The 26,840-nt window shown below is 45.2% G+C and overlaps 1 protein-coding gene across 3 annotated transcripts in view; it reads left to right on the top strand.

The window, feature by feature from the left end:
- srfbp1 (serum response factor binding protein 1) overlaps window positions 1-26,840 on the top strand; it is a 277,765-nt gene that overhangs the window by 39,473 nt on the left and 211,452 nt on the right. Inside the window, exon 1 of one of the 3 annotated variants that reach the window (XM_085986845.1) lies at window positions 7,013-7,075. The exons of the other annotated variants lie outside the window; for them this stretch is intronic. The gene's annotated coding sequence lies outside the window, so the exon portion shown is untranslated. Of the gene's footprint in view, window positions 1-7,012; window positions 7,076-26,840 lie in introns of those variants that run through there. 3 annotated transcript variants of the gene reach the window in all.

Below are 26,840 nucleotides of genomic sequence, written 5' to 3'. Positions count from 1 at the left end.
GAGGAGGTCAGGAGCTCAGAGAGGGGAGAAGTGGTCAGGAGCTTGGGGGTGGGGGGCATGGAAGAGCACGGAGAGAACAGAGGGGATGGGGGAAGAATGTGATCCAGGTCTAAAGTGGGGGGATGAGAGTGAAAACGTCATCCAGATGGGAAGACGGATCACGTTTTCCCCCCTGTTAGATGTGGATCATGTTCTTCCAACTCCACCCCCAGCCCTTTACACCCGCACCATGTTCTTCCTCTCCTTCCCCTAGACCTGGTTGATGTCTCGGAAAGCCCGACCCGTGTGCAGCAAGTGACATCGTTGGACTGAACGAAATGCGGAAGTCATGACACTGTCACTATTCACTTCATACCCAATAAACCTGTTAACAATCCATGACCCACACACAATGCCCCATCTATGGAGGGGGAGAAGGTCATGAACCTGGGCAGGAGTGCGGCGGGAGGTCAGGAACTGGGGGTGGGTCAAGAACGCGGGGGGGGGGAGAAGCTCGGGAATGGAGGAGGGAAGAGAAGGTCAGGAACTTGTTGGGAAGGGAGAAGGTCAGGAACTTGGGGGTGGGGGGAGGGTCAGGAACTTGGTGGGGGTGTTGGAGATGGTCCTAACCCGCGAGGGTGATCCCCATCTGTTCTCTGAAAACAGTACTGTGAGCTCTGTCTGGAGCCTGGCTGTCAGAATGAATGGATCAAATTACACATTGCAAAGTACTTGATTACTCAGGCAGGCAGGATCTAATTACACATTCCAGACAAACTGCTGGGTGTGTCTTGTCCTCCAAGGGGACCAATCGGAAATCTGGTCTTGTCATTCAAGGGGACCAATCAGAACTTTGGTGTTACAAATACACAACTGCCAATTTTAAAATTAAGCGAGTTACGCCCCAAACCAGTTACACTCGTGTTTTCCACAATCTTTTATGCTGGTTCAAGATTCACCTTGCTTGAATCAGGTCCCACCTTCAAAACTGGCCGTGCCCACAGGTCAAAATTGCGAGTTTGTGCCGGTTCTGGAAGGCTCTTCAAATTGGGTTCATTTTCTTGGGTACACAGGCACTAGAAGGCACATTTTAAAAGGTTTTTCCAAAGTATTTAATTTGCTAAGAAACTGACTTGTGTACAACAATAACACTATTAAATGGTTCATTTTAGTTTTTTGTCATTTTCAGTGATTTTTAAATCACAGGTGGAAAACGAGACACATTTATTAAAATCGCTTCTTTTTGGTCATTCAACCCATTTTAGCTGTAGTAATAAAACTGCACCAGGTTACTATTCTTAAATACATCAAGGAAATAAAAAGGAACAATTATGTTCTATTATGCTGCGCGACTGCGCTAGCTCATGGAAGATTTTGCGTTTGTGATTATGCAAATGAATTTTAGCAGAAACTTGAAGTATAATCTAACCAGCGCAAGTTCAAGTGCATTTTGGACACAATTTCCTGATTGCGCCCAAAGCGGAAACTCTACCTCCAAATGTTTGTGTCATAGCGATGGGCACGTATAGCATAGATAATTTTAGTTTTTTACTTTAGCACTATTTTGCTGTTGCCTTAGGCTAAAATTACATACAGCGCAGTGAGAGCCTGAAGTAGTTTAGCAAGGATTTCAACCTGTTAAAATGCATTTTATTGAAATGTGCTTTTTGTAGCATCACGGAGAGGAAAATTCTCTGTTGCACTGACCTCTAATGATCTGCTTTTAAACCATTTAATTTTATTACTGTCTTTTTATTTTTGGGGATGAAAGTGATAGATTACGGTCCATTTGACTGCAAATGCAATAAGCGTAGGTTTGATGCCATGTGCAGATTGTTTGTCCCATTCACTTTTAGATCATACAGTACTACTAAATTCCTTCAAAACCTTTTCTGTGTAGCCTGTACAAAAAAGTTCTATTCTGTTATAAACTGGTGTATAGTCAAGGTGGTTCTGTATATTCTACCTAGTAACTTCATTGCAGTGGGACGGTATAGTCTCCAAGTTCATTTTTGAGTGGAGCTGGCTGGAAGCAGCTGCAGCTGTAGTTTGGAGAACTGTGAATTTGGGCTGAAAAGTGGAAGAGAGTGGAATTGGAACTTCAATATTCCCTTAGTTATAAAGCAGAATTCTAGAAATCTGTACTGTTTCTAAATTTGTAGCATGCTTCCCGGCTGCAGAAAGCTACTGCAATCCGTTGGCTGCTCCAAGCACCAGTACTAAGGTGGGCAGGTATGGTGCAATGCAGATTGACTTCACTTCCAATTTTGTCTCCCAATTTGGGGGAAGTGATATGCTCCTGCTTGAAACTTCCATACACCATACTGCTTGTGGAGAATACTGTGGAATAATTCGCATCCTACCATTTTGTGATGCATTGTAATAGAGTACCAATGCTTTGTTATCATTTACTTACAATTCTTAAGTTCTATATCACAAGTTAATGCATTTAAAATTACTTGTTAACATAATGTGTAAAATTTTAGTAGACATTCAAATCTGATCAATGATTTTATCTACACAAATATGTATATCCTTTATTTCCCTAAACAGAGTTCCTACATTTTTGACTCATTCCTCTTATAGCATCTGCATCCTGGCTTTTAAATAACATACATATGGAGCAGCAACAAATGGGCCAATTTAAAACTATATTACTTTTCAGTATTGTTAAAAAAAGGTATATATTTTTTTAAAAAGCTATATGATAGCAAAAGTAGTTTTGGTTGGGAGACATGGGGGAAACTCTACTTGCGTTAAGGTTAATTACTTGTAGACCAGGAGTGGCTAAACCATGGCTGGCAAACTACACGTGGCTTTTCTATTTCTGTGTCTCTTTCCCTATCTTGAAACTGCCAGTAGTGGCGCTCCTTCCTGATTAGTTCAGTTGCTGTCATCACTTGCTGCTAAGTAGACAGCCACAGTCTTTGTACGTGTGTGTGTATATAACACTAAGGAGTACGACAGAAAGCAAGGAAGAAGCTGCTTCAAGAGAGCAGCATCCAGTGAGGAGCAGGAAATTGGGTGAAGCGGTGGGGAAGCATAGCCTAGCACAGTGTTGTCCAATAGAAATCAGTGACTAGCCGCTATGGTGATATCATTTTGGCCACGTAATAATTTTAGTAGAAAACGCCTTAAGTACACTCTCTCACTACAGATAAATGTACTTCACATGTATATTTACTTAACAAACATCTACCACCATTCAGTAACCAAGGAAGTAAAGCACTCAACAATCAAAAAACACTTGTACATTTTGGTTTTTCTTCTTACCATTTTGACAACAAACACAGAAAAAGGTTAAACTACACATACATATGCTGTGCTTATATGAATATTGAGATCACTGTGTCTATTACTCATTTTTATTAACTAACGAGAAATGCAGTTAGCAACATCTGAATTCACAATTAGCCAAGTGGTTAGTGGCTAATGTATTTGACAACACTGGTCTAGCAGCAGGAAACTGATCAACCACCGTATTCTATGCCAAGTATCATGTGGACAAAGGAACATTTTCATTTACAATTTGAATAATACTATATATTCTATGCTTCTATAATTATATAAAAACTGGGGGAAGATTCTTTTACAATAGAGTGGTATTGACTGTGGTTCTTTCCCCATCGATGACATTACTCCTGAACATAAATAACTTTTGGCGGATTCAATTTTTTTTCCGGTTCTTCAGATTGTACCATCTTTTCCATAGGCACAGGAGTAGGACATTCAGCCCATTGAGCAGGCTCTGACATTTTTTTTCAATTGTCTCAAATGGTAGTGTGGTTTTGCAGGGTCCAGCAGCTTCAAAGGGACGCTTGAGCCAGTTTGAAGTCAAGCCCCCAACTATTTACAATGGAGTTCAGTTCCATATGTATAATTCTCCATCACCATCCCTGGGTATGTCCTGTCCCACCGGCAGGACAGACCCACCAGGAGTGGTGGCACAGTGGTATACAGTCGGGAAGGAGTGGCCCTGGGAGTCCTCAACATTGACTCTCATTATGAAGTCTCATGGCTTCAGGTCAAGCATGGACAAGGAAACCCCCTGCTGATTACCACCTAGCGTCCTCCCTCAGCTGATGAATCAGTACTCCTCCATGTTGAACACCACTTGGAAGAACCGCTGAGAGTAGCAGGGCACAGAATGTACTCTGGGTGGGGGACTTCAATGTCCATCACCAAGAGTGGCTTGGTAGTACCACTACTGACCGAGCTGGCCGAGTCCTGAAGGACGGGCCTGCGACAGGTAGTGAAAGAACCAACATGAGGGAAAAACCTACTTGGCCTCGTCCTCACCAAGCTACCTGTCGCAAATGCATCTGTCCATGACAGTATTGGTAGCAGTGACCACCGTACAGTCGTTGTGGAGACAAAGTCTCGTCTTCACACTGAGGACACCCTCCATCATGTTGTGTGGCACTACCACCGCGCTAAATGGGATAAATTCAGAACAGATCTAGCAGCTCAAAACTGGGCATCCATGAGGCGTTGTGGGCCATCAGCAGCAGCAGAATTGTATTCCACCACAATCTGGAACCTTGTGGCCCGGCATATCCCTCACTCTACCATTACCATCAAGCCAGGGGACCAACCCTGGTTCAATAGGGTGTAGATGAACATACCAGGAGCAGCACCAGATGTACCTAAAAATGAGGTGCCAACCTGGGGAAGCTGCAACACAGGACTACATGCATGCTAAAAAGCAGAAGCAGCATGCTATAGACAGGGCTAAGTGATCCCACAAGCAACAGATCAGATCAAAGCTCTGCAGTCCTGCCACATCCAGTCACGAATGGTGGTGGACCATTAAACAACTAATGGGAGGAGGAGGCTCCATGAATATCCCCATCCTCAATGATGGTGGAGCACGTGAGTACAAAAGACAAGGCTGAAGCATTTGCAACCATCTTCAGCCAGAAGTGCTGAGTGGATGATCCATATCGGCCTACTCCTGAGGTCCCCACCATCACAGAAGCCAGTCTTCAGCCAATTCGATTCACTCCACGTGATATCAAGAAACGGCTGAGCGCACTGGATACAGCAAAGGCTATGAGCCCCGACAACATCCCGGCTATCATGCTGAAGACATGTGCTCCAGAACTAGCCACACCACTAGCCAAGCTGTTCAAGTACAGCTACAACACTGGCATCTATCCGAAAATGTGGAAAACTGCCCAGGTTTGTCCTGTCCACAAAAAGCAGGACAAATTCAATCTGGCCAATTACTGCCCCATCAGTCTACTCTCAATCATCAGCAAAGTAATGGAAGGTGTCATCGACGGTGCTATCAAGCGGCACTTACCAATAACCTGCTCACTGATGCCCAGTTTAGGTTCCGCCAAGACCACTCGGCTCCCGACCTCATTACAGCCTTGGTCCAAACATGGACAAAGGAGCTGAATTCCAGAGGTGAGGTGAGAGTGACTGCCCTTGACATCAAGGCAGCATTTGACCGAGTCTGGCATCAAGGAGCCCTAGTAAAACTGAAGGCAATGGGAATCGGGGGGGACAACTCTCAACTGGCTGGAGTCATACCTAGCACAAAGGAAGATGGTTGTGGTGGTTGAAGGTCAATCATTGCAGCCCCAGGACATCGCTGCAGGAGTTCCTCAGGACAGTATCCTAGGCCCAACCATCTTCAGCTGCCTCATCAATGACCTTCCCTTCAACATAAGGTCAGAAATGGGGATGTTCGCTGATGACTGCACAGTGTTCAGTGCCATTCACAACTCCTCAGATAATGAAGCAGTCCATACCCGCATGCAACAAGACCTGGACGATGTACAGGCTTGGGCTGATAAGTGGCAGGTAACATTCACCCATTTAAAACTGAGATGAGGCGGAATTTCTTCTCTGAGGGTCGTAAATCTGTGGAATTCTCTGCCCCAGAGAGCTGTGGAGGCTGGGTCATTGAATATATTCACGGTGGAGATAGATTTTTGAACCATAAGGGAGTGATGGGTTATGGGGAGCGGGCAGGGAAATGGAGCTGAGCCCAAGATCAGATCAGCCATGATCTCATTAAATGGCGGAGCAGGCTCGAAGGGCCGTATGAACTACTCCTGTTCCTATTTCTTACGTTCTTATTCGCGCCACACAAGTGCCAGGCAATGACTATCTCCAACAAGCGACAGTCTAACCACCGCCCCTTGACATTCAATGGCATTACTATCGCCGAATCCCCCACCATCAACATTCTGGGGGTCACCATTGATCAGAAACTTCACTGGACCTGCCACATAAATATTGTGGCAACAAGAGCAGGTCAGAGACTAGGTATTCTGTGGTGAGTGTCTTTATGCTTTTACCTGCTTCTTTTGAAATTACAGTATGCTGAGAATTAAAGCTCAAGTTTTCGGAATATTTTTAGCCTGGACCATAACCGCTTTAAAACCAATTGGATTAGACCAATTTTGAAGCTACAAAAACAGCATTTCAGTTGAGAGGAATTGAGAAAACTCTACTTGCTGTTAAATGCAATTAACTGCAGACAGGTAACAGTACACCATGTTGAGAACAAATCTGGCTTTTAATTAGACTTTTGATTCTGACAAGCTAAGCTTAATGTGAAGGCGTGTCATAAGCCACGTAGCCACTGGTTACAGCTGCACAGTAAAATTAAACATCTGTGGCTGTTTGGTGAAGCAGAACTCACTTCTATGTGAGAAAATTAGACCGATTTCACGTGTGTAGTTCATTGCTCAATCCCTGTTGCAAAATAGTTGAAGGTTTCTGATTACAATTGTTTTATTTTTATTTTGTTCAACATGTTACTAACTGAATTAAAAGAAAAATCAGTATTCTAATTAATGTACAACCCAATGTGTTTAACGGACCATTAACACATGTTGCACTATATTGTATTGTGGTGGTGGGGGCAGAAGAGAAAGAGTTGCTTCCTGCTTAAATATGTCAAATGTGATCTTTATCAAATTAAAGTGTCTTTTCAAATGTACCAGTTCCTAGTTTTCAAGTTTAATTGTACATTTGTTTTGCATTGTCTGTTGCCAGGTGAATTAAGTATAGAAGCAATTGACTGTGGAGCGCTTTCAGCAAGAATGAATTCCTGCCGAGCATTCGCTCATTATAGCTGGTAATTAAATGATTGAAGCATAGGGCAGTGAGAATTATTGAAGACAGCTGTAACTAATTGAATTGGATGATCAATGCAGAGCTTTATAGAACATTCTTTGGGGTACTGTAAAATGGCCCTCACTTTGATCTTTAATCACAATAAACTACAGCAAATATGGCTTGGGTTCAAAATATTGTTATAACTCGGCCAACATGGTGATGTCAGCAAGCTTTAAATTAGATTGTACAATGGGAATATTTGTACTAAAGTGTGTGTTTTTGGTAAACTTAACTGGCAACTGTTTACAGTTATTCTTGAGCTGTGTCCCCCGACAGAGGGTGACGGGGAAATCGGCCAGTGCCTGATCCTAATCACTATCCAGTTGGAAAGTGCTTATATGTGTGTGGATATTGGGTGATCAGGATTGAGCTCTGTTCTGAAGTCTCCACAGCTGGATACCCTGCTGCATGAAGAGTGACCACTTGTGCAAAGTACTGGAAAAAGTGAACCCACCTGCTCTTTCCTATCTCCTGAAGGGTTTGGTACTAATTGCTTCCTGCTTATCAGCTTTGCTGGCAGCTGTTGTCTATGTCCAAAAATAACTTCCTCTTACATTTGTACTGTTTTAAGTGTAGTTTTTCAAGGTTCTTGGATTTCCAGATGAGTTAGAAGCTTTAAAAAAAACGATTTAAATGAAGTCTCAGTTTTGTTTAGTCATCAACATATTTGCCTAAGCTAAAAAAATACTGCGGATGCTGGAAATCTGAAATAACAACAGAAAATGCTGGAAATACTCAGCAGGCCAGGCAGCATCCGTGGAGAGAGAAACAGAGTTAACGTTTCAGGTCTGGGACCCTTCATCAGAACTGGAAAAAGCTGGAGATGTAACAGATTAAGCAGGTGCAGAGACAGGTGGTTAGGAGGGGAGGAAGAAATAGATGAAGGGCCCCAGACCTGAAACGTTAACTCTGTTTCTCTCTCCATGGATGCTGCCTGGCCTGCTGAGTATTTCCAGCATTTTCTGTTATTTGCCTAAGCTGGTGGACTTCAATTACATGTTCCAGCTTACTAAGGATTCATGTTTGATGGATTGGTTTCGATTTGATGCCTGCTTGAATATTTATCAAATGCCATGCATCTTTTCCATTGCAGAACTTGTGCAAGTTCATCACAGGGATTTCTTCTGACATTTAGTTCCTTTCATTTGGAGCCCATTTTATGAGCAAAAACATGCAAACTCACTATCTCCCATCTGGTTTCTCAAAGACGCAGCCTTTCATTTCCAGGCCAGGAGTCAATTTGGGTTGGGATTGATTACTGTAATTGTTTGTGAACTTCTACGAAAAAGTAAGAGAGATTTTTGTCACTTAGCATTAGATATGTTCAGACCAGATAGATTAGTAAACCCAAAAGTGTACTTTCTGATATACCAGGACAACGAGATAAGAAGGCACAGGTTCACAGTTGTGAAGGGTGAACATAGGACAGATGTCAGAAGAAATATTTCTTTACATAGAAAGCCACGGGATTCACGCAGCTCGGGAACCACGTCTGTTAACCTGAGGTGGGAGTTCCGTGGCCACTGCTCCAGCTGGTTACTTGACAGCATGAAAAACAAACCAAAATAAAAACATGTTGATTACATCAGCTAACAGATTGATGGCGATTCTAGTCTACTTGCAAAGCTACTGGTAAATGTTAATTCAGAAATTCCTGAAGGGATGTGAGTGCTGAAGGCTCCCCTCCTACCCTGGATGGTGAGGGAAATACATTTTTCACTGGCCATTCTCGGCTGTTGCCTTCCAACTCCACAGTAATTGCAGTGAATTGATCGGCACTATAAAAAATGACATATACCATTTAAATAAATGATTGTGTTGTTTCTGGTCAGGTTTTTCTCTCAGTATACTGTGTTTGTCCAGTTACAGAGGAAATCAAGTCATCAACCGTAACAATTTCATTCTCATCACTCACTTCACTGGTTCAATTTGCTTTCAGTCCCTGAATATGACTAATTTAATTTTTCAGTATTAAACTTTATGGTGAATATCTGTGGAGATTCTCTCACTTGTTCATTGTTAACTTCAAAGGAAGAGCTGCAGAAATCCCAGAAACACACAAGCACCACTTACACTGTTTGTCAGGGTTTCCGCAGCTCTTCCGCTGAACTTGCATAAGATTGTAAATCCACCCCTTTACAATTACATTTGAAATCTGCTTAATTTTATATATTATCTATGTGCACACATCTTTTATTTGTACCAGTTACTGATACAAAAGTCTATAGATTTGTGACTAAAGCACCAATAACTTCCCAATTAATATACTTTTTAAATTATGTTCTTGATCATATTTGTAGATGGCATCATATTACTTAAAAGTTATATGAGTGAAATATTTAAATATTATTATACTATTGTAGAGTAAAGATTCAGTACCCACTCTTAGATTAAACTTCAAATGTAATGTGGCCAGAGTCCCTTTAAAGATCCTGGCTGAAAACTCGTCACGAATGACGTCACCAGACCCGCTCCATCTAATTGGGCCGGGTATACGCGCTGGGCAGGCTTAATAGGCCCCATTAAGGTAAGTTCATTTTCAACAGTGGGATGGAGCCAGCAGCGGGGTCGCGACCCGCCATGGACACCGGCTGCCCCGGATCCGCCCAGGTAGGCAAAATTCCGGCCAATGGCTTCGTTTTTCCCAATATTTAATTAAGCTGTGGCAGAACCACTGAAGGACTCTGGCTAACTGTATATAATTCTCTTTAACGATGTTCTAACACCAGCCTAAACCTGTACCATTGTGTTAGGCATTACTGTGTTTTGTATATAGAGTTTGCATGTACGGGGCTTGGCCCCTTTAAGAGCGCGGGAAAACGTGGGTAAACACGATGACGTCACGTCGCAAACCACGGGGCTGCCCAGGCAGTCCTCGTGGCATCTCCGTTGAGTAAAGACCTGTTTAATTGTTCTCCTGTGTCGATCTCAGTTATTCGTAGGAATTCGTTAATTCCTACATTGGTGACCCCGTTTTTGTGAACGTTTTCACAAAAGAAGAGCACAGCATGGAAGCGAATGCCGTTTCGCTAAAGCTACCGCAGTTCTGGGAGCAGCAAGCGCCCTCGTGGTTTATTCAGGTCGAGGCCCAGTTTGCCCTGAGGAACATCTATGCGGATCAGACCAAGTACCTTTTATGTGGTCTCCGCACTCGACAGCTCTACCGCCTCTCGGATCGTCGGCCTCCTCGAAAACCCCCCAACAGAGCGCAAGTATGAAACCCTCAAAGCGCGGTTACTGCAGGTTTTCGGGCTCACAAAATCAGAGCGCGCCCGTCGATTACTCACTATGCCCGGGCTCGGGGACTCCAAACCTTCAGAGTTGATGAGCCAAATGCTCACACTCCTGGGCTCAGAACGGGAATGTTTCCTATTCCGCGAGCTTTTCCTCAGCCAACTGCCTGAACAGGTACAAGCTGCCCTGGCCAGATCTGAAATTGAAGACTGCGCAACACTTGCTGCGGAGGCTGACAAAATTTTCGCTGTAACTCGGCAGTACTGTGCCGCCACGAGGCACCCATCCCCCGCAGACGCCGCCCCAGCTCGTCAGCCTGCTGGGCTGTGTTTCTACCACGCGCAGTTCGGCGCGAAGGCGAAGCATTGCCGCCCTCCCTGCAGTTTTCCCCAACAAACCAAACAGCAACTGACACTGCGCCCACCGAGGAACGGGTCTAACGGGCACCCTGCGGCTGCGATGGCGATCGGCAATGCGGGAAAATTGCTGTTCATCACTGATACTCTCTCCGGTCGTCGTTTTCTGTGCGACACCGGAGCGCAGTGCAGCATTTTACCCGCGTCCGCCCTCGATGTGCAGACGGGGAATCACGGCCCCGCCCTTGAAGCGGCCAATGGCGGAACAATTCGGACCTTCGGCAGACGGCGAGTAGAGTTGTGCCTCGGGGGGCAACATTTTCACTGGGAGTTTGTTACGGCCAAAGTTTCCCAGCCCCCCCTCAGCGCGGATTTCCTGTGCGCCAACAGCCTCCTGGTCGACGTTAGGAACCGGCGGCTGATCAACGCAGCAACTTTTAATTCTCTTCCGTGTTACCGCAGTAACACTACGTCGCGCACCGTCTCCTGTGCGTTCCCGACTCCTGATGAGTTCGCTCGCCTGCTCGGCGAATTCCCCGACCTGACAAGACCCATGTTCTCCTCCACAGCCACGAAACATGGTGTGGAACACCACATCACCACCAATGGCCCCCCGGTCTACGCGTGGGCCTGGAACCTGGCAAGCTGGCAGTCGCAAAGGCGGAGTTCGCAACCATGGAACGGTTAGGGATTATTCGCTGGTCAAATAGTCCCTGGTCTTCACCCCTCCATATCGTCCCGAAGCCTGTTGGCGACCATGCGGCGACTATCGACGCCTAAACGACGCCACCACTCCTGATCGGTACCCGATCCTCCACATTCAGGATTTCTCTGCCTATTTGGCAGGGAACACCGTGTTCTCAAAAGTCGACCTCGTCCGGGGCTACCACCAGGTCCCAGTTCAGCCACAAGATGTCCAGAAGACCGCAGTCCACCCCATTCGGCCTCTTCGAGTTTTTACGAATGCCGTTTGGGTTAAAAAACGCCGCCCAGGCTTTCCAACGCCTGATGGACTCCGTGCTGCGGGACCTCAAGTTCCTCTTCGTCTACCTAGACGATATTCTAATTGCCTGTCCTACTAAGGGAGAACATACCTGTCACCTACGTACCCTTTTTCGACGCCTCAGCCAACACGGCCTGATTATCAACCCGGCCAAGTGTCAGTTTGGCCTGCACCAAATTGACTTCCTGGGGCATCGCATCACCTCAGAGGGAGCGGTTCCTTTACCTTCGAAAGTAGAGGCGGTGACATCCTTTCCACGCCCGCAGAACGTAAAGGCCCTGCAGGAATTCCTAGGCATGGTAAACTTTTACCACCGTTTCGTGCCTAAGGCGGCACTACTCATGCAGCCCCTGTACGAGGCCCTCAAGGGCAAGACTGGCAAGAACCCGGTAGACTGGATGGATGACATGGCCCGAGCGTTCGCCGACACCAAAAGCGCCTTAGCCAACGCGACTATGCTGGCGCACCCGCTGCCAGGAGCCACCATCGCCCTCACCACCGACGCATCGGACTACGCAGTCGGTGCTGTGCAACAGCAGTGGGTGAACGGGACGTGGCAGCCGTTGGCATTCTTCAGCCGTCAACTACGGCAGAAAGAGAGAGCACACAGCACGTTCAACCAGGAGTTGCTCGCCCTTTTTCTGGCCATCCGCCATTTTCGGTTCCTCCTGGAAGGACGTCCTTTCACTGCCTTTGTGGACCATAAGCCGCTAACCTTTGCAATGGCCAAGACCGCCGAACCGTGGTCAGCCCGACGGCAGCGTCAACTGACCTACATATCCGAATTCACCACAGATATACAGCACGTGGCCGGTAAGGACAACCTGGTGGCAGACAGCCTCTCCCGCGCAGTCGTCAATATGGTTCATTTGGGCATCGACTACGCCCTCATGGCGGCGGACCAAGTCTCCGACCCGGAAGTCCAAGCTTACAGAACGGCCATCACTGGCCTCCAGTTGGCCGACGTCAAGTTCCATTCGGCAGGTACCACGCTGTTGTGTGACGTCTCCGTACAGGATCCTCGCCCTGTCGTGCCGGTCGTCTGGCGCCGCAAAGTGTTCGACACCATACATGGGTTGTCACACCCAGGAATGAAGGCCTCTCAGAAACTGATGCCAGCAAAATTTGTATGGCATGGCATGCATAAAGATGTCTGCGACTGGGCCAACACCTGCGTGGTCTGCCAAAAGGCCAAGGTACAGCGCCACATCAAAGCTCCGTTGGCCGCCTTTACACTTCCGGAGCGACGTTTTGACCATGTCAGCGTGGACCTGGTAGGACCACTCCCACCCTCCCATGGTTTTTCTCACATCCTGACCATGGTTGACCGCACCACCAGATAAGAACATAAGAAATAGGAGCAGGAGTAGGCCAATCGGCCCCTCGAGCCTGCTCCGCCATTCAATACGATCATGGCCGATCTGATCCTAACCGCCAATCTACTATCACAGAACCATCTCCTGAATCTAACAGAATTAGACACACGAAATAGGAGCAGGATCAGGCTACACGGCCCCTGGGCCCGCTCCGCTACCCACAGGGCCATGTCCGATCCGAACCTAGACACATGTCCAAATTCCTGCCCGCTCCCCGTAACCTTTAATTCCCTTTACTTCTAGGAAACTGTCTGTTTCTGTTTTAAATTTATGTAATGATGTAGCTTCTACAGCTTTTTGGGGCAGCATATTCCATGGACCTACCACCCTCTGAGTGAAGTAGTTCCTCCTCATCTCAGTTTTGAAAGAGCAGCCCCTTATTCTAAGACTATGCCCCCTAGTTCTAGTTTCACCCATCATCGGGAACATCCTCCCCGCATCCACCCGATCCAACCACTTCACAATCTTATATGTTTCAATAAGATCGCCTCTCATTCTTCTGAACTCCAATGAGGAGAGTCCCAATCTACTCAACCTCTCCTCATATGTCCATCCCCTCATCCCCGGGATTAACCGAGTGAACCTTCTTTGTACTGACTCGAGAGCAAGTATGCCTTTTCTTAAGTATGGACACCAAAACTGTATGCAGTATTCCAGGTGCGGTCTCACCAATACCTTGTACAACTGAAGCAATACCTCCCTATTTTTATATTCTATCCCCCTAGCAATGAAAGCCAACATTCCATTGGCCTTCTTAATCACTTGCTGCACCTGCATACTAACCTTTTGAGTTTCGTGCACCAGGACCCCCAGATCCCTTTGTACTTCAGTACTTTCCAGTTTCTTGCCATAAAGATAATAACTTGCTCTACGATTTTTCCTGCCAAAGTGCATAACCTCACACTTTCCAGTATTGTATTCCATCTGCCAAATCTCTGCCCACTTACTTAGCCTGTCTGTGTCCCCTTGCAGGTTTTTTATGTCCTCCTCACTCACTACTTTCCCTCCCATCTTAGTATCATCTGCAAACTTTGATATGTTACACTCGGTCCCCTCCTCCAAATCGTTAATATAGATTGTAAAGAGTTGGGGACCCAGCACTGACCCCTGCGGAACACCACGAGTTACTGATTGCCAGTCTGAGAATGAACCATTTATCCCAACTCTCTGCCTTCTGTTAGATAGCCAATCCTCTATCCATGCCAGAATATTACCCCCAATCCCGTGATTTTTTATCTTAAGCAAAAGTCTTTTGTGTGGCACCTTGTCAAATGCCTTTTGGAAGTCTAAATACACTACGTCCACTGGTTCCCCTTTATCCACCCTATACGTTACTTCCTCAAAGAACTCCAGCAAATTTGTCAAACATGACTTCCCCCTTCATAAAACCATGCTGACTTTGTCCTATTAAATTATGATTATCCAAATGTCCTGTTACTGACTCCAAAATTTTACCTACCACAGATGTTAGGCTAACCGGTCTATAGTTTCCAGCCTTCTGTCTACTGCCCTTTTTAAATAAGGGTGTTACATTAGCAGTTTTCCAGTCTGCCGGGACCTTTGCTGAGTCCAGGGAGTTTTGGAAAATTATTACCAATGCATCCACAATCCCTACCGCCACTTCCCTCAAGACCCTAGGATGTAAGCCATCAGGTCCAGGTGATTTATCCGCCTTGAGTCCCATTATTTTACCGAGTACCACTTCCTTAGTGATTTTGATCGTGTTTAGCTCCTCCCCCCCCTTTAGCCCCCTGTTTGTCCAGTGTTGGGATATTCTTAGTGTCTTCTACTGTAAAGACTGATACAAAATATTCATTCAGTGTTTTTGCCATCTCCATATTTCCCACCATTAATTTCCCGGTCTCATCCTCTAAGGGACCAACATTTACTTTAGCCACCCTTTTTCTTTTTATATAAGTATAAAAACTCTTACTATCTGTTTTTATATTTTTTGCTAATTTACTTTCATAATCTATCTTTTTGTTATTTTTTGCTGTCTTTTAAAGTTTTCCCAATCCTCTATCCTCCCACTAGATTTGGCTACCTTATATGCCCTTGTTTTTAGTCGAATACTATCCTTAATTTCTTTACTTAGCCACGGATGGCTGTCTTTTCTTTTACACCCTTTTCTTTTCAGTGGAATATATATTTTTTGGAAGTTGTAAAATAACTCCTTAAATGTACACCACTGATCATGTATCGTCTTACCCTTTAATCTATTTTCCCAATCCACTCTACTCAATTCCACTCTCATACCTTCATAGTCTCCTTTATTCAAGCTTAGCACGCTTGTTTGAGATCCAACCTTCTCACCCTCTAATTGAATATGGAATTCAACCATGTTATGGTCACTCATTCCAAGGGGATCCTTTACTAGGACATTTTTAATTAATCCTGTCTCGTTACACAGGACCAGATCTAAGGTTGCTTGCCCCCTGGTCGGTTCAGTTACATACTGCTCAAGAAACCCATCCCTAATACACTCAATGAACTCATCCTCAAGGCAGCCCTGCCCAATTTGATTTGTCCAATTAATATGATAGTTAAAATCCCCCATAATTATAGATGTTCCCTTATTACAAGCCTCAACTATTTCCTGATTGATACTCCATCCAACAGAGTTGCAACTGTTCGGAGGCCTATAGACTATGCCCACTAGTGTTTTTTCCCCTTATTATTCCTTACCTCCACCCAAACTGTTTCATTATCCAGATCTTTTGGCCCAATATCATTTCTGTGTATTACAGTGATTCCTTCCTTTATTAACATAGCCACCCCACCTCCCCTTCCTTCCTGCCTGTCCTTCCTGATCGTTAAATAACCTGGTATGTTTAATTCCCAGGCATTGTCACCCTGCAGCCATGTTTCTGTAATGGCCACAAGATCATACCCATATGTAGTTATTTGTGCCATTAACTCGTCTATTTTGTTACGAATGCTACGTGCATTCAGATAGAGAACTTTCAAAGATGTTTTGTGACACTTAGTTCCTGCTTTTGCCCTTTTTATTGTTTTACCTTTTACTCCATACCTTCTGCCCCTTCCTGACACGCTCTGGTTTTTAATTTCCCCACTGCTACCTAAGTCTATGACCTTCTCTGTTGTCATTTTTATTATTTGCTCTCTAGGAACCTCCCCCCCACTAGTTAGTTTAAAGCCCTCTCTACAGCCCTAGTTATATGATCCGCCAGGACTCTAGTCCCAGCACTGGCCAAGTGAAGCCCGTCCCAACGGAACAGCTCCCTCCTGCCCCAGTACTGGTGCCAGTGTCCCAGGAAGCAAAACCCATTTCTCCCACACCAGTCTTTGAGCCACGCATTTAACTCTCTAATTTTATTTGTCCTAGCCAAATTCGCTCGTGGCTCAGGTAATAATCCAGAGATTATTACCCTTGAGGTTCTGTTTTTTAATTTGACCCCTAGCTGCTCATACTCCTTTAACAGAACCGGCTTCCTAGTCCTATCTACGTCGTTTGTACCAACATGGACCATGACAACTGGCTCCACCCCCTCCCACTGCAAGTTTCTTTCCAGCCCAGAGGAGATGTCCTTAACCCTGGCACCGGGTAGGCAACACAGCCTTCGGGACTCTCGCTCTCGGCTGCAGAGAACTCTATCTATCCCCCTAATAATACTATCCCCTACCACTACAACATTTCTATTTACTCCCCGCTCTTGAATGGCCCCCCGTTCCACGGTGCTGTGGCCAGGTTGCTCATCCTCCCTGCAGTCCCTGCTCCTGTCCCCACAGGGAGTAAGAACCTCGAACCTGTTGGACAAGAGCAAGGGCTGCGGCTCCTCCAGCTCTACCTCCTGGATCCCCGTACCTGCCTCACTCGTAGTCACACCGTCCTGTCCGTGACCATGGGCTACATCTGAATTAATTAACTTCATAGGTGTGACCACCTCCTGATACAGAGTCCAGGTACTTCTCCCCCTCCCTGATGTGTCGCAGTGTCTGAAGCTCAGACTCCAGCTCATTAACACGGAGCTGGAGTTCCTGTAGCAGCAGACACTTGTCACAGACGTAATCACCGTGAGCCTCAATGGAATGGCCGGAGGCGGTCCCCCTGTCATCCACTACTTCGGCGGACGTGGCCAGGGCGTTCATTTCCTCCTGGATTGCCCGTTTCGAAGTGCCTGCAGATATTTCGTCAGACAGGGGACCGCAGCTTTCCTCCGAACTCTGGAACGCAATGGCCCAAGGACTCGGTGTCAAATTGCACCGCACCACAGCCTACCACCCACAGGCGAATGCCCTCTGCGAACGCTTCTACCGGTCAATGAAAGCCGCCCTGAGGGCCAGCCTCCAGGACGCTGGATGGGCAGACAAGCTACTGTGGGTCCTGTTGGGCCTTCGCACGGCCCCCAAAGAAGACCTTCACTCTTCATCAGCGGAGCTTGTGTATGGTCAGCCGCTGCGAGTCCTGGGGGACTTCCTACCAACGTCAACGGAGCCATGGTCCGCGTCTGCCCAGCTTGCTAGTCACCAAGAGGCGGCCAGATGTTTCACACCGGTGCCCACTTCGCACCATGGGCTGCAGAGGTCACATGTTCCCACGGAGCTTCACAAGGCTGAATACATTTTTATTCGCCATGACGCGCATAGGGATCCGCTCAAGGCCCCATATACCGGCCCCTTCCGCGTGTTGGAAGCAGGGGACAAAACCTTCACGGTAGATGTCGGTGGTAAACTGGACCACATTTCGGTCGACCGCTTAAAGCCAGCACATTTAGACCTCGACCGCCCCGTCGAGACAGCACAACCGCCGAGACGGGGTCGGCCACCCATCGTCGTTACGGCAGACCAAGTGCGACCGCCCGCCAGACCGCCAGCCGACCAGCAGCCTCCGCCTCGAGAGTACAGGAGTCGTTCTGACAGGCTCGTCAGACCCCCTCACCGTTTGACTTTGTCCGTTAAAGCGAATTCTGGGGGTGCCCATGTGGCAGAACCACTGAATGACTCTGGCTAACTGTGCATAATTCTCTTTAATGATGTTCTAACACCAGCCTAAACCTGTACCATTGTGTTAGGCATCACTGTGTTTTGTATATAGAGTTTGCATGTATGGGGCGTGGCCCCTTTAAGAGCGCGAGTAAACGCGATGACGTCACGTTGCAAACCACGGGGCTGCCTAGGCAGTCCTCGTGGCATCTCCGTTGAGTAAAGACCTGTTTAATTGTTCTCCTGTGTCGATTTCCGTTATTCGTAGGAATTTGTTAATTCCTACAAAGCTAGCCTATTCTTCTATGTTGGCATGTAGTCCACTGCCTCCCAAACCTCTGTGTCAAAAAAAAGGTTTCTCCTGCTCTCAGTCTGAAATCTTTTGCATTAAATTTTATATCTATCTGTCCTCATTCTAGACTTCTCAATCATGGGAAACTGAAATCACCCTTTAATATCCTCTGTTCTTTGAAAACAGCACCAATTTTTCAGGCTTTTCTTTGTATTTGTATTTGCCCATTCTAGTGAACCTGCACTGTATCCATCTCTATTATCTCAACATCCTTCCTATAGTGTGGAGCCCAAAACTGTGCACAGTATTCCAACTGTGGTTTTACGAAGGTTTTATATGGATTCACCAATATATCTCAGCGTGTATATTCTATACTTGCCGTAAAATCCAGCATTCCTCCATCCATTAGCTATTTTTAATAACCTTTTTCACTTGAGGTGAAGCTTATAATGTTTTGTGAATCTGAATCCCCAAATCCCGCTTACTCTTCTACATCACCCAGCTTTCCCCCATTCAAAGTATAATTATTAATTTTATCTCTTATACCATCTAATTTTTACTGATACTGAATTCCATATGCCATTTTCTTTGCCCATTCCACTATCTTTATCAGTATCTTCTTGCAGCTTCCTTAGTTCCTCCTACTTTAGTATCATTTGCAAATTTGGACACCACTCCCTCTAACCCTATATCCAAATAATTGATGTACTCATTAAACAGAAGTGGTCCCAGAACAGAATGCTGTGGATCACCGCTACCCACTTCCAACCACTCTGAGAATCTGCTCTTAACTCTGTTCCCTGCATTCTAACCACCCCTAATTCCATACCCCTTAATCTTCTCAATAGTCTTCTGTGTGGTACATTGTCAGAGTCTTTCTGAAAGTCCATGTACACCACATCCACTGTATTTTGGAGAGGTAGTTATGGAAATAGTGGATGCATTGGTTGTCATCTTCCAAAATCCAAAGATTATGGAACAGTTCCTGCAGATTTGATGGTGGCAAATGTAACCCCACTATTTAAAAAAGGAGGGAGAGAGAAAACAGAGAACTACAGACCGGTTAGCCTAACATCAGTAATAGGGAAAATACTAGAGTCTATTATAAAGGATGTGATAACAGGACACTTAGAAAATATCAATGAGATTAGACAAAGTCAACATGGATTTATGAAAGGGAAATCGTGTTTGACAAACTACTGGAGTTTTTTGAGGATGTAACTGGTAGAATAGATAAGGGAGAACCAGTGGATGTGGTGTATTTGGATTTTCAGAAGGCCTTTGGAAAAAGTCCCACATAAGAGGTCAGTTAGCAAAATTAAAGCACATGGGGTTGGGGGTAATATACTGGCATGGATTGAAAATTGGTTAACAGACAGGAAACAGAGAGTAGGAATAAATGGGTCTTTTTCAGGGTGGCAGGCGGTGACTAGTGGGGTACCGCAGGGATCAGTGCTTGGGCCCCAGCTATTCACAATATATATCAATGATTTGGATGAGGGAACCAAATGTAATACTTCCAAGTTTGCTGATGACACGAAACTAGGTGGGATTGTGAGCTGTGAGGAGGATGCAAAGAGGCTTCAAGATGATTTAAAGAAGTTGAGTGAGTGGATAAATACATGGCAGATGCAGTATAACGTGGATAAATGTGAAGTTATCCACTTCAGTAGGAAAAACAGAAAGGCAGAGTATTATTTAAATAGTGATAGATTGGGAAATGTTGATGTACAAAGGGACCTGGTACACCAGTCACTGAAAGCAAACATGCAGGTGCAGCAAGCAGTTAGGAAGGCAAATGGTATGTTGGCCTTCATTGCAAGAGGATTTGAGTACAGGGGCAAGGGTGTCTTACTACAGTTATACAGGGCCTTGGTGAGACCACACCTGGAGTACTGTGTGCAGTTTTGGTCTCCTTACCTAAGAAAGGATATACTTGCCATAGAGGGAGTGCAGCGAAGGCTCACCAGACTGGTTCCTGGGATGGCAGGACTGTCGTATGAGGAGAGATTGGGTCGACTAGGCCTGTATTCACTAGAGTTTAGAAGAATGAGAGGGGATCTCATTGAAATGTATAAAATTCTGACAGGGCTAGACAGACTGTCTGCAGGGAGGATGTTTCCCCTGGTTGGGGGTTATAGAACGAGGGGTCACAGTCTCAGGATACGGGGTAGGACATTTAAGACTGAGATGAGGAGAAATTTCTTCACTCAAGAGGGTGGTGAATCTGTGAAATTCTCTACCACAGAAGGCTGTGGAGGCCAAGTCACTGAATATATTTAAGAAGGAGATAGATAGATTTCTAGACGCAAAGGGGTATGGGGAGAGAGCGGGAATATGGTATCCCTGTGAGATAGAAGAAAATAAAGAACTTCCATTTACTTAGCCCCCTTTCAGGAGGTCTCAAAGCACTTTTCATCGAATTCATTACTTTAGAAGGGCTGTTTGTGGCACTTTGCTGAGTGTACGTAATGACAATGAGATAAATGACCAGTGAAGCTGTAAATGGTGTTGGTGGTTGAGGGACATCAAGGAAATTTTCCTTGCTCCACTTTGAACAGTGTGATGAGATTTTTACGTCCACCTGAGCTGGCAGATTGGGCCTCTGTTTAACATCTCATCCAAAAGTTGTTTAACAACGCTTCCAACAGTGCAGCACACCCTCATTAATGCTCTGAAGTGTCAGACAAAATTATGTGCTCATGTCCTGGTGTGGGGCATGAACCCATGACAGCCTAAGGCAAGATTGATTCCAAAAGCAAGGAAGTTATGATGAACCTTTATAAAACATTGGTTCGGCCTCAACTGGAGTATTGTGTCCAATTCTGAGCACTGCACTTTAGGAAGGATGTAAAGGCCTTAGAGAGGGTGCAGAAAAGATTTACGAGAATGATTCCAGGGATGAGGGACTTCAGTTATATGGATAGACTAGAGAGGCTGGGGTTGTTCTACTTAGAGCAGAGAAGGTTGAGAGGAGTTTTGATAGAGGTGTTCAAAATCATGAAGGGGTCTAGACAGAGTAGATAGAGAGAAACTGTTCCGATTGGTGAAAGAGTCGAGAACCAGAGGACGCAGATTTAAGGTGATTGGCAAAAGAACCAAAGGTGACATGAGGATAATCTTTTTTACGCAGCGAGTGGTTAGGATCTGGAATGCGTTGCCTAAAAGGGTGGTGGAGGCAGACTCAATTGTGACTTTCAAAAGTGAATTGGATAAGTACCTGAAGGAAAGAAATTTGCAGGGCTACGGGGAAAGTTCGGGGGAGTGGGGCTAGCTGAAGTGCTCTTGCAGAGAGCCGGCACGGGCTTGATGGGCTGAATGGCGGCCTCCTGTGCTGAAGAGGCTAGATAAGCATTTGAGGGAGAAGGGAATAGAGGGTTATGCTGATAGATTTAGATGAGGAAAGACGGGAGGAGGCTCGAGCGGAGCATAAACGCTGGCATGGACTGGTTGGGCCTGTTTCTGTGCTGTATATCCTATGTAACCATTTTATGATTCTATAATGAATTCAAATGCAGTATTGTAAATGTTTTAGCCTATTACAATTGTCATTTCTTCACTACCGTAATATCATAGTAGACACTCTTACTAAAGACTTGAATACCAATGTGTTGTTTATGGTTTTCTCACTAATATAAATCTTCTAAAGATAAGTGTTTCTGGTGCATGCACTAAGTGTGCAAAGATGCGCCTGTTGTACAGATTCAACTGAACTTTCCATGATTTGTCTAAAATCCATGTGTTTCCATTTATCTGATAGCAGCAGAATTCCTGGAAGTAATTCTGTTTACACTTACTCTGCTGAACAGTGATTTAGCAGCAGCTAAATGATTTAAGTTGTCCAGGCTGACCTGTTTGGAAGTTTTTTATTAAAATTGTGAAAGATTTGCTTAGAAAACAGCAGTATTCCATAAATTAACTGACATTTTAAAGCGAAGAAGTAAAACAACGTTCCTGCCAAAGATTGTATTTTTGCAGCTGATTCAGTTACAGAACTTTACATTTGCATACTTGGTTTAAAGAGGGTGCTGATGTCAGTTTTGCAGCATTAGTTCAAGATTCCCTAATTTAAATCAGTGTTGTCCGATAGAAATTGCCAACTAGGTACGGGGTGACTATGGTGACACCACTTTAGCAATATGCACTAATTTTAGTAAAGAACACCTTGCACACAGTATGGGTCAATGTACTTGATGTGTATATTTACTTAACAAACATCTACAACCATTCAGTGTGAAACTTTCTCTTTCGCCAAAATTTGGAATTCTGGCAAGAATTTATCAGACAGCACATCTTAGGGCAGCTTCTAGGTTTTTGTCCTGCAGTTGGGAGTGGTACTTCGACTTCAGCAAAGTGATTACTGAGAATGTTGACTCTCGCATCGAGACATGCCAGCCCTGCCCCTGCTCCCTATCCAGAACATGATTGGATGCTGCTTAATCTTTACCACGACGTGCCCTGTTAGATTGGGGCTGCATGTTATTGGTTGGACTTGCTTTCTTCTGCTGGCTTGGACGAGTTGACCACAATAACCACTCCCCTGTCCACACAATGTTGCTGGTGTTTCCATGGTGCTGAAGTCCAGTCTTTTCACCCGTGTTATACACCATTTTAGCAGATAACCAATAAGGAGTAACTAAGGAAGTAAAGTACACACAACAATCACTCGCACACTGTGCTTCTCGTCTTACCATTTTACCAACAAACTCACTAAAAGGTTAAAGTGCACATGCATACACCATGTGAATATGAGAATTGAGATCACATGCCCAGCAACTATCTCTTTATTTACAGATCAGAACTACAATTAGCCATGTATGGCTCATCTGCAGTGTAACACAAACACTAATTCATTTACAGTCCTCCCCATTTGATGCATGAAATATATATGAGAAATTGTTAATGTTTTCACAAAACCTGAATATTTGCAAATCAAATGTGCGGGATCATAGATGTGATTTGTGTTTCTTATTGCTGCGTGCTGTCTGAAATTAGACTTCAAGGCCAGGATTCTGCTCACCTCGCGGTGGGTGATGTTGGTGGCGGGCCGCTGCCCTGCTGCTGGCTCCATCCCGCTGCCTGAAATGAATTTATGTTGATTGGGCTTGTTAAACCCGCCCAACGCGTTTCCCGGTCCAATTAGAGGAAGCCGGTCTGGTGAGGTCATTCATGACGCGTCATCAGCTGGTTTCCTTAAAGGGACCATGGCCACCTTACTTTTGATGTTTGTGCTATCCATGTACTACAGCATTGAAGTACTGCAAACACTGACAATCACTGCACAGAGGTACAGGGCTGCATCTAGGTTCTCCCATGACTCCCTCCATATGCTTATCCGATGGGCGGAAGACACCTCCCCAGGGGACCAACACAGCCTGGTTGCACATTGCAGAGGAGGTCACAAACAGGGATGTCGTCAGGAGGACCTGGGTGCAGTGGCACAAACATTTCAATGATCTCATTAGATCACAAAACATTAGTACAAAGCCACATTCACCTTCATCCTGCTGTTCCTCTCATCACATCCCCATCACTCTGCCTTCCCTACCCTACTGCTGCACATCCTTACAACAACTTTCCTTGCACCCCCACCCATCCCCCTCTATCGACATTATCACATCCCCATCTCACTAGCCAGCCCTCACACTTACCCTCATCCTAGTGCAATCATACCAACTAAGAACACACAAGGGTAGTCACTTTATGAAGGATGTGAAGGCCTTAGAGAGGATGCAGAAAAGATTTATGAGATTTACGGGTATGGTAGCACAGTGGTTATGTTACTGGACAAGTAATCCAGAGGCCTGGACTAATGATCCAGAGACGTGAGTTCAAATCCCACCACGGCAGCCTGGGAATTTAAATTCAGTTAATTAAATACATCTGGAATAAAAAGCTGGTATCAGTAATGGTGACCATGAAACTACCTGGTTGTAAAAACCCATCTGATTCACTATTGTCCTTCAGAGAAGGAAATCTGCCGTCCTTACCTGGCCTATATGTGACTGCAGACCCACAGCAATGTGGTTAACTCGTAACTGCCCTCTGAAATGGCCTAGCAAGCCACTCGGTTGTCAAGAAGGCGGTTCACCACCACCTTCTCGAGGGCAATTAGGTATGGGCAATAAATGCTGACCTTGACAGCGATGCCCACATTCCGTAAATGAACAATAAAAAACTTGGGTGTTTTATCCAATGTTCAAGTAAAGTTTCTGTTATTGTGCTGTCAAACATTGAAACCTTTATTTTCAACACTTTGCATTCTTGGACAGATTTGTGTGCACCTTTGAAAGTGGCTTAGTGAGTTGTAGTGAATGGTAAGACATAACGGTACCCCCCACCCCCCCCCGCCGCAATGGTCGTGATTGTGAAAGAATGGCTTGGGCATTGTAGGGATGCTATATGGTGTAGGTGTGGGGTGGTGCCAACCTGGCACATCATGTGGCAGCCAGGGTGTACAGCATCAAGTGAAGTAAATCTAGCCATGGTGAGGCCATCCCTGGCCTCCCGGGCAGCAATGTGGTCGGGTGCTGATGCTCTCTGTCAGGTGATTGCGGAGAAAGTTGGTGTTGTTGGTGCTGCTGGTGTTGGGGCTGATTGTGATGGGATTCTGAGAACCAAGGTGAGACAGTATAAAGGGCACCCATGTTGATGGAATAGATGGCAGGTGAAGTTGAGATGACAAGCATTCTGTAAATGGTGAGAGAATTTTTCCAATGAGATGAAATTGGAAAGCCTGCAGAATCTGTGCTGGAAAGAGACTGCGAAACAGCTTGTGGCTGAGGAAAGTGATGATCTGTCAGGTGGGAGCTTTTACTGTACATTTGAAGCTGTCAAGTACTTAGCTGGAGCAATGGCCACTGCGCTCCCGCCTCAGCTTGACAGACGTGGTTCCCGTGACCATGAAGTTAAAGTTAAAAAGTAAGTTTAAAGGGCCTGTTAAGTACATTATAATGAGTTTAATTGGGTCGCCCGTCGCTGCCTGTCGGGTCTACTTAGCGCTGACAGACCTGACATTGGGAAAGGTGCATTGCGGTGGGTTGACAGCGGTTTCCTGATCCGCTGTCAAAAAAAAAACACTTTCCCACCGATCCCGCCCACTGACACCCCTGAAAATTCTGGCCAAAAAGTTTATTTTTCTTTCAAAATGGATACTAATTACAATGTCCAGTTAGTGTCATGGTGAGCTAAATTCCGACCATACCCCACGTGAACAGTGTAATCAGTATTCTTTCAATTTGTTTTACACTTTAAACTGATGTATATTTAAGTCCTTGCAGTTTCAAATGAGCATCAACAAAACTTTAAAAGTAAGAAGAATTCTGATGGTGTAAAATTCTTTAGTCAGAGGTTGCCTTGGTTTATCTGTGTCAGAAATTGGTGTAGACATTAGATTTATGCAGTTAATCCTTTTGCTTGGCTTAGATCTTTATAATTCTATTATGCCAAGTATAAGCTTGGTTCAGTTGGTAACACTTTTGCTTCTGAATCAGAATGTTGTAGGACATTCAGAGAGTTGGGATAAATGGTTCGTTCTCAGATTGGCAACCAGTAACTAGTGGTGTTCCGCAGGGGTCAGTGCTGGGTCCCCAACTCTTTACAATCTATATTAACGATTTGGAGGAGGGGACCGAGTGTAACATATCAAAGTTTGCAGATGATACAAAGATGGGACGTAAAGTAGCGAGTGAGGAGGACATAAAAAACCTGCAAAGGGACATAGACAGGCTAAGTAAGTGGGCAGAGATTTGGCAGATGGAATACAATACTGGAAAGTGTGAGGTTATGCACTTTGGCAGGAAAAATCATAGAGCAAGTTATTATCTTAATGGCAAGAAACTGGAAAGTACTGTAGTACAAAGGGATCTGGGGGTCCTGGTGCACGAAACTCAAAAGGTTAGTATGCAGGTGCAGCAAGTGATCAAGAAGGCCAATGGAATGTTGGCTTTTATTGCTAGGGGGATGGAATATAAAAACAGGGAGGTATTGCTGCAGTTGTACAAGGTATTGGTGAGACCGCACCTGGAATACTGCATACAGTTTTGGTGTCCATACTTAAGAAAGGACATACTTGCTCTCGAGTCAGTACAAAGAAGGTTCACTCGGTTAATCCCGGGGATGAGGTGGTGGTCATATGAGGAGAGGTTGAGTAGATTGGGACTCTACTCATTGGAGTTCAGAAGAATGAGAGGCGATCTTATTGAAACATATAAGATTGTGAAGGGGCTTGATCAGGTGGATGCGGTGAGGATGTTTCCAATGATGGGTGAAACTAGAACTAGGGGGCATAATCTTAAAATAAGCGGCTGCTCTTTCAAAACTGAGATGAGGAGAAACTTCTTCACTCAGAGGGTGGTAGGTTTGTGGAATTTGCTGCCCCAGAAAGCTGTGGAAGCTACATCATTAAATAAATTTAAAACAGAAATAGATAGCTTCCTAGAAGTAAAGGGAATTAAGGGTTACGGGGAGCGGGCAGGAAATTGGACATGAGTCTAGGTTCGGAATGGTCATGGCCCTGT

The sequence above is a fragment of the Somniosus microcephalus genome, chromosome 1 (genome assembly GCF_052327205.1).
Source record: "Somniosus microcephalus isolate GS21.2 chromosome 1, FLI_Smic_1.0, whole genome shotgun sequence".
Lineage (NCBI taxonomy): Eukaryota > Metazoa > Chordata > Chondrichthyes > Squaliformes > Somniosidae > Somniosus > Somniosus microcephalus.
This window is presented reverse-complemented; position numbering and strand designations above follow the sequence as displayed.